At 39.2% G+C, this 7,144-nt stretch overlaps 1 long non-coding RNA gene across 1 annotated transcript; it reads left to right on the forward strand.

Annotated features, from left to right (window-relative positions):
* Window positions 1-3,309: 3,309 nt before the first annotated feature.
* LOC130561435 (uncharacterized) lies at window positions 3,310-4,980 on the forward strand. The gene is made up of 3 exons (XR_008963825.1): window positions 3,310-3,584; window positions 3,921-4,023; window positions 4,254-4,980. It is a non-coding gene; the product is annotated as an uncharacterized LOC130561435 (long non-coding RNA).
* The last annotated feature ends 2,164 nt before the right edge of the window (window positions 4,981-7,144 follow it).

Below are 7,144 nucleotides of genomic sequence, written 5' to 3' on the forward strand. Positions count from 1 at the left end.
AAGGAAACACTGATCACCATGATGGTGACTTTTGTCAGCTGGGAACGATCTTAAAACGTTTTGAATATTTTAAAACATGAAAAACCTCTAAGGAACATTCTTATAACAAACAAACTTTTGTCAACAAGTTGTTTATTTAATAAAATGAACATACAACAAAATTGAATTGAATATAAACTAGCCACAAACCGGATGTTAACTGGGTGTCCGATGAAACGGTCTATATTTAAAAGAAAAATCTTTTTTGTTTGTGGTACATACAATCTTCATGTAGTGGTTGTCTGTTGACATAAATATCAATGGATTATCAGTGTTTTCCCATGTGATGTCTTTTGCTTTTTTCATCATTGGTCCTAGCTCTTTTGACTCATTTTCCTTTCTTACATAGAGCATGACATGGGGAACTGAGTTTTGAACACAAAACATTTTTTTGGTGAATTCACATTCATCAATCTGCAATGCTGCTCCTTGTGGCCCTAAAATTATGTGTAGATAGGTCATTGAGATCATTTGTCCCTTTGTTTCTTTTAACCATTCCTTTTCCAAGTCTGTCCTTCTTTCAGGGTCATATCTCATGGTACAGTGAAATTCTGAACAGGGTATCCATGGTTCATTAATCTGCTCTCTTATGAATTTTCCCCATTTTTCAATTGTTTTTTCTACACCTTCCTCTATTTGTCCAATCCAGAAGACATTGTCTTGGGGAGTTTGCATTAGCATTTGCTTCACCCCACAGTTCTCAATGTAAATGCCATCTGGGGAACAAAGTAATTGCAAATCCAATTTGCACAATGCGTCCCTTCCTAATAAGTTTACAGGCGTATGTTCTGATACTTAAATGGGTATGGTTACTTTTTTATTTTTGGCTTTTAGACTGACTGAAGCTGTTACTGGAACCAGCTGCGTTTTTCCCGAAAATCCTACTGTCTTTGTAAATTTGCTAGACATGGGGAGGTGAGAGGCATAATTTGGATTTATACACGTATAATTTGCTCCAGTGTCTACCATCATTGGTGTCATTTTGCCTTCAACTTCAACCTGCACCATAGGTTCTTGATCAGCACTCCTTGTTAGCATTGGATGCTGACCCCTCCCCGTATGATTTTCTGGGTATCCCTACACTCTAAAAACTGCTGGGTTATTTTTTTAACCCATACGCTGGGTTGAGACCGCTGGGTACGCAAATGCGTCGATTTGACCCATATTTGGGTTGGCAACTGTAACCCAACAGCGCTGGGTTGTGCATGCGGACGTTAAAGAGAGCATGCACGTCACGTTAAACATGTTCATAAGGTTCCCTGATTGTTGATATCACTCCGCCTCCCCGTTAGCGGTGCTCATAACAGAAGTTTGTGGGAAAAACAACGAAAGAGTGTTAAAATGTGAATTTGCCCGGGATAAGGAACGCGTTATTTCATAATTTTGATAGTTTAGTCGGTGTGTAACAGCCAATATCAAGTGAGAGCAGTAACCGGCGAGAAGGAACTCTGAACATTCCTGGGACATGTAAGTTAATTAAATTAAACTTATGTTATTAAAACGGTTCAATTTAGTTTCAAATAAGCTTTCGGTTTTCTTGGCGACCTTTAAAAGCGTATGCATTGGCCTTAGTGGAACTATTTGTGTTGGCGGAGGTGCTGCGCAATCAGTAAACGCAACGGCAACGCCGTTTGCTGCTCAGTGAACCAGCGAGCGCGAAAACCGAAGACGGGTGGATTTTTGAGGCCAGAGGGTAAGTTCCTTTAAAATGAACATAAGTATTTGTTCATCTTAAATTTATATGTTAAGATTACTTTGGATGTATGATAAATTGTTTGTAATAATTGGTGTTACTGATACGGTGAAGTGGGACCGACCTGGTAGTTTTCTGTCAGAACCGTAACGTACTTTCCCGCCCTGCGAGTTTTCAGTTTTCGACAGTTTTCGTGTAGCTTAGTTGTACATTTAACATATCGAATGTTATTTGTTTACCCAAAGTATATTAACAGAGTTCAGTGGCTTTTTACTTGACTTTAATCAAGTAACGTTAAACATGGTTTGAAACAGGCGGCAATGCCTTAGCTTAGACCCATTAACGTTACAGACAATTCACTACTGCTGTTTTCCATACCACTCCTTGATAAATCAGAATAAGCCTTTTATCCGTCGGAAAGCGATATCAGCGACCACAATCATGATTGGAGGCAGTGTTCTGACATTCTGTGCAAACTGAGCAGCTGTAGCTCAGATCGTCAGAACACTGGTGTTTTTCCTTTTCCTTATAGGTTAGCTCACCTAACAGTACTTTAGGTTACTTTACTTGCTAAACATGATCAAACGAGTTGGTCAGTAACACCATTCTGAATAAATTATGATGCATACTGTTAAAATGATACATGTTAATTTCCCTCCCACATTTGTCTTTCAGAATTTATGAATCAACACTACATATCCTATTTATACTGTAATTTCTTTAAAGGAATCAATTACAAATCCTGGCACAGTTACCAGAGAAGTAACCGAAATACCAAGTGATAAGCAGCATGGTCCTGAGTCCAGGATATCTTTGAAGGAAGTGTCTGCATTTGTAGGTTTACTTTTTCGTGTGAATTGTCTGTTGTACTTATGTCAATATTTAATGGTTACTGATAAAGAGAAACCTAGTTTTAATTGAGAAGATTCTGTTTAAGCACTGTATTTTTTATATAAGACATTCTTCAGGCAACACTTGATGGCAAAGATATTGTGAAAGGTATTGAAGAGAAGCACTGCATTTCACTTCACTAGAGCCGAGCCATGGTTTGGATTTTGGTGTCACATTTGATTAAGCACTTTGGAGAAATGTAAGTTAACTTTTTTGCTAAAGTAAAGTGTGTTTGTGTGCATCTTTATTTGATAAAGTGCATGACAATAATAATAAACACGTCACTAACTAGCTTAGCCACTAACGTTAGCTGTCGGCACACCACATTAGATTAAACTACTTATCTTCGTAGTTGTGGATATAACTCGATATATAGAGCTTAAATACTTTGTCCCGCTTGCTTGTTTGAGCAGGAGACCAGGTATCAACGATGCTGTGTTCATCGTTAATGCTTATATTTGGCAGATCTTTAAGACATTTTGTAAACACAGACATTTTGTGTGGTGCGAGAGCAAACCAGAAACTGACATCCTGACTTCTGGCGACAGCGGAAGTTCGCCGCTACGCTTGTGCACGTAGTCTATTGTGCAAGTGTGTCGCAGGTTTATATTTTCTCATTTAGATTCCTAAATCAATTTTTTTGTGATTACATTTTTGCTCAAAGTCATCTGTGGACGTAAGAAAGAGCAGTGGCCACCAAGTCAAGGGAGTATCCACGTCTCTCCGACAATCCGGGGCCGGGCATGGTGTGTTTAAATTTGAAATTCAGTTTGATTGTTAAACACAATAACTTGCTTTGCTGTATCTTCTTCTTGTAATCTAGAAATCCCAGGACAGTTTTGAATCCTCACTCTGGCTCAAAAGAATTGGGTGCCTGTCTTTAAGGATAAGATTCTGCAGTTTGCCAGCCAAGAGAAGCAGGCTCTTCATCTACTTTCCAACATAGAAACTATGTCAGCAGGTAATTGGGATTAAAGGGGTTAGTTCATCTAACAATGATAATTTTGTCATTAATATATCCATGTTTGCCTAGATCACATTACATATGCAGTTCTTAAAGGAATAATTCAGCTCAAAATTTACTAATCTCCCTCATGGCATTTCAAATTAAATTTGGAATAATTTGTAAACCTTTTGTTTGTTAAATGACTCTTTAAGAATGACTTCATTGTGTGAACCATTTCTTAATACACCATTTAATTAATAAATGTCAAACATAAAGATTGTGTCACATGTTAAGGCTTTTTGCTTGCATTTTCAGTGGTTACATGAACACTTTTTTTATTTTTAATTGTAGACCGTCAGAGTGACATCACCTTACTCGAGCTTCCTGTAGTCCTTCCAACATCAGTTTACAAGATCGGAAGGAAAATGTTCAGACCAACTTGCATAGAAACCAGGTAGGCTTTCACAGACATACAACCAGTAAGTTAATAGCTGTTTGCTAATCATGGTATCACAGGACACTGCTCTTCATATTTATTATGACTGTTAAAATTAGAACTATAAAAAAACTAAAATGAATAGTGATTGATGCAAGTATGTAACCGTAATGGATATTAGCTAGGAATTTTAAAGCTTAACTTCCACACTATGCTCTTACAAGTTTTAACTTTGTTTTTCTTTTCAGATCAGTACCAACATGGCTAAATACCTGCGATCAAGACGCGATTGAATTTCCCTGTTCTCAGGCTTGAAGACAACCAGTGCTTTCAGGCTTTTGTGATAACAAATGGAGAAGCACTTGAGCAAAAACATTGCAGGCAGCAGTAGATGTTTGCTTTGAAGCATTCTAAACAGTGCTCCCCTGTCTGGCAGTTTCTACAGACTGTGGTGTATGGACTTCCTGGAGATGAAACCCCAGCGATAAGAATTCTTTGAGCTTTTATATATGCTGCTAAGCAGTAATTATTGTTAGATCACACTTTTTCTAGACTTAACTGAATTTAGCTAACATTGTTCAGAGGTGCTTTTAGAGTGTAAAAACATTTTAAATCTGTTTGTTTACACGGCAATTGATTTGTTATTTGTACCGTGGCCATGTCTCCCAGGAAATATCAAATTTATTTAATGTTAACAGATTATGAAATTTTGCAGAGGTGTAAAATAACTTTTTAATGTAAACATTCTTTTTATACTGCAATTGATTTATTATTCTTATGGTACATTGAACTGAACTGACTATTTTCTCTTAGGAAATATTATAGAATTTTTGCAGTTTATTTTGAGCTACTGAGATTTTAAATTATTTATATTGACAAACTGTATTATACATATATTATACAACCTGTCCATATCTTTTCTTTGGTACAGTTCTTGTGTGTTCTGCACATCTTAAAGCATGCTGAACAGGCAGTTTACAAACAATTTCTTGAAATAAAAAAGATCCAAGCACACACAATGTTCAATGATGTGGGTTTTTTCTGTTTTGGGTGTTTTCACACATATAATAATAATTTAAAATATAATAATAAAATAAAAATATATTTTTTAATGTAAATTGTTATTTTCGGTTTAAAGGACCATGGTTCAATTTTCAACCCAATATTGGGTTACAGTTACCCAGCACTGTGTTCATTTTTAACCAAATTTTGGGTCAAAAAACAACCCAGCATGCTGGGTTAAGAGGTTAACCCAGCCCTGCTGGGTCAAAATAACCCAGCGCTGGGTTCGACCCTTTTTGACCCAGCGCTGGGTTGCCAAAATAACCCAAATTGGGTTGTTTTTAACCCAGCATTTTTTAGAGTGTAGTATTCTGTATTTGGGCCATGCCATGGATTGACTGGCCCTTGGTGTTGTGGCTCTTGGTTACACCACTCAGGGTTCTGTGGTCTTTGCCATTGTTGAGGCTGCTGAGGTTGCTGCTGAGGTTGCTGCTGTTGCCATGTTCTGCCTTGTTGTCTTTGCCATTGTGGGCCTTGTTGGCCTTGGTTAAGTGGCCACGGGTTGCTTATGTGTCTGTTCTGGCCACATCCCCAGCAGTTTCTTAACTGTGGGTTTGGTCTTCTTCTTCCTTTTGGCTGAAACCTCGGTCCACCTTTTTACTGTTCTGGTTTTACATAAACAACAATAGGTGCGTGCAGGTTGTTGTTGCTGAGCAATTCCTGGTGCAGGCTGAGCTGGAGCCACCATTGCGGCTTGTGGCATCACTTGAGGAGTAGTGTTTACAGGTGCCATTACAGCTGTCTGTTCCTCCTCTTTGTCTTTTACCACTGCTCGTGTCTTCTTTTTGCTTTTAGCCAGCTCTTCAAGTTGTAGTTGTAGCAACTTCCTCTGCAGCTCCCTTTCTTGAGTTCTCAACTTCATCTCATTCTTTCTGTGCTGTTCTACGCTATGTACAATGTATTCACAGAATTCCCTATGCGGCTTAGAATTCAGTCCGACTACATCTTCAAGCTTAGTTTTTACTGTTGGTGGCAGGGCGTCGATAATAGCATCTCTGAAGAGTGCTGCCATCACAGGGTCCTCTTCAGAATTTTTCTCCAGTTCTTGCTTCCATTTTTTTAATTGTCTTTGTATGTAGGTAGCTGGATTTTATGTCACTCCCATCTGATCTCCTTTTAGTGCTTTTGGGTCTATGCGCGTCGGGTATTCTTTCCTAAGTTCATGCCTGTGTTTGTCGAAGATTTCTGTGTCCAAATCTGGAGAGTCGATTGCACGAGTCAGCCTCAAAGCTCTCAGAAGTTCATTTAGCTTAGATGCACCCACACATTTGGCTAATAATGCTTTGATGTCTCCCAGGGCCAGTAGTTTTCCTGTCGTTTCTTCCTCCAGGACGCGCACCCATCCTCCAGCTCCTTCATTCAGGTTGGGCAGACAAGCAATTAATCCATCCAGGTCCAGTGTGGCCCAAGGCACATAATGTGGCTGTTGTTTTTTTATCAGGATTGGGGATTGTGAAGCTTGAAGGTCACTATTCAAAACATCACTGAATGGGTTGGTTGGATGGATGGTTGCTGATGCTGATCGTCTCAGTCTCCCTCCTTCTCTGAGCCAGGCTGGCTGTGTCTGTTTTTCATCAATGTCTTCTAAACAGATGTTTCCAGACACCCGCTTGTATTCCTTCCGTGGATTTCTTGGGAATATTTTTGCTTCCTCTTGTTTCTCAGTCATCAGATGTCTCCCTCTGCTGTCAGCATCAAGTATTTCTCTGTTGTTGTCATCCGGTATGTCTCTACTGGTGGATTGGTATGTTTTTTCACTCATCAACGAATGCCTCCCTCTGCTGTGGGCATCTGGTATTTCTGCTGTCATGATGCAATGCTGTTTCTTTGCTCAGCAAAAGTCGTCCAATAACAGAGCAAACAACCACACCACAACAAACTGAAACTCAACCAAGTATATCTCAGCTCTGCATCAGCCAACCTACAAACATGGGCTCTTCCACCCACCAACCAAAGGTTCCTGACAGAACATCACAGCCCCTCTCACCATCACAACAGTCCACCTATGCTGAGATGGTGAAAGGCAAACAACACACTGGCTCCACAGACATTACAGAGGTGAAGCATCTCTTAAATC

Source organism: Triplophysa rosa, linkage group LG1 (genome assembly GCF_024868665.1).
Source record: "Triplophysa rosa linkage group LG1, Trosa_1v2, whole genome shotgun sequence".
In the NCBI taxonomy this organism is placed as follows: domain Eukaryota; kingdom Metazoa; phylum Chordata; class Actinopteri; order Cypriniformes; family Nemacheilidae; genus Triplophysa; species Triplophysa rosa.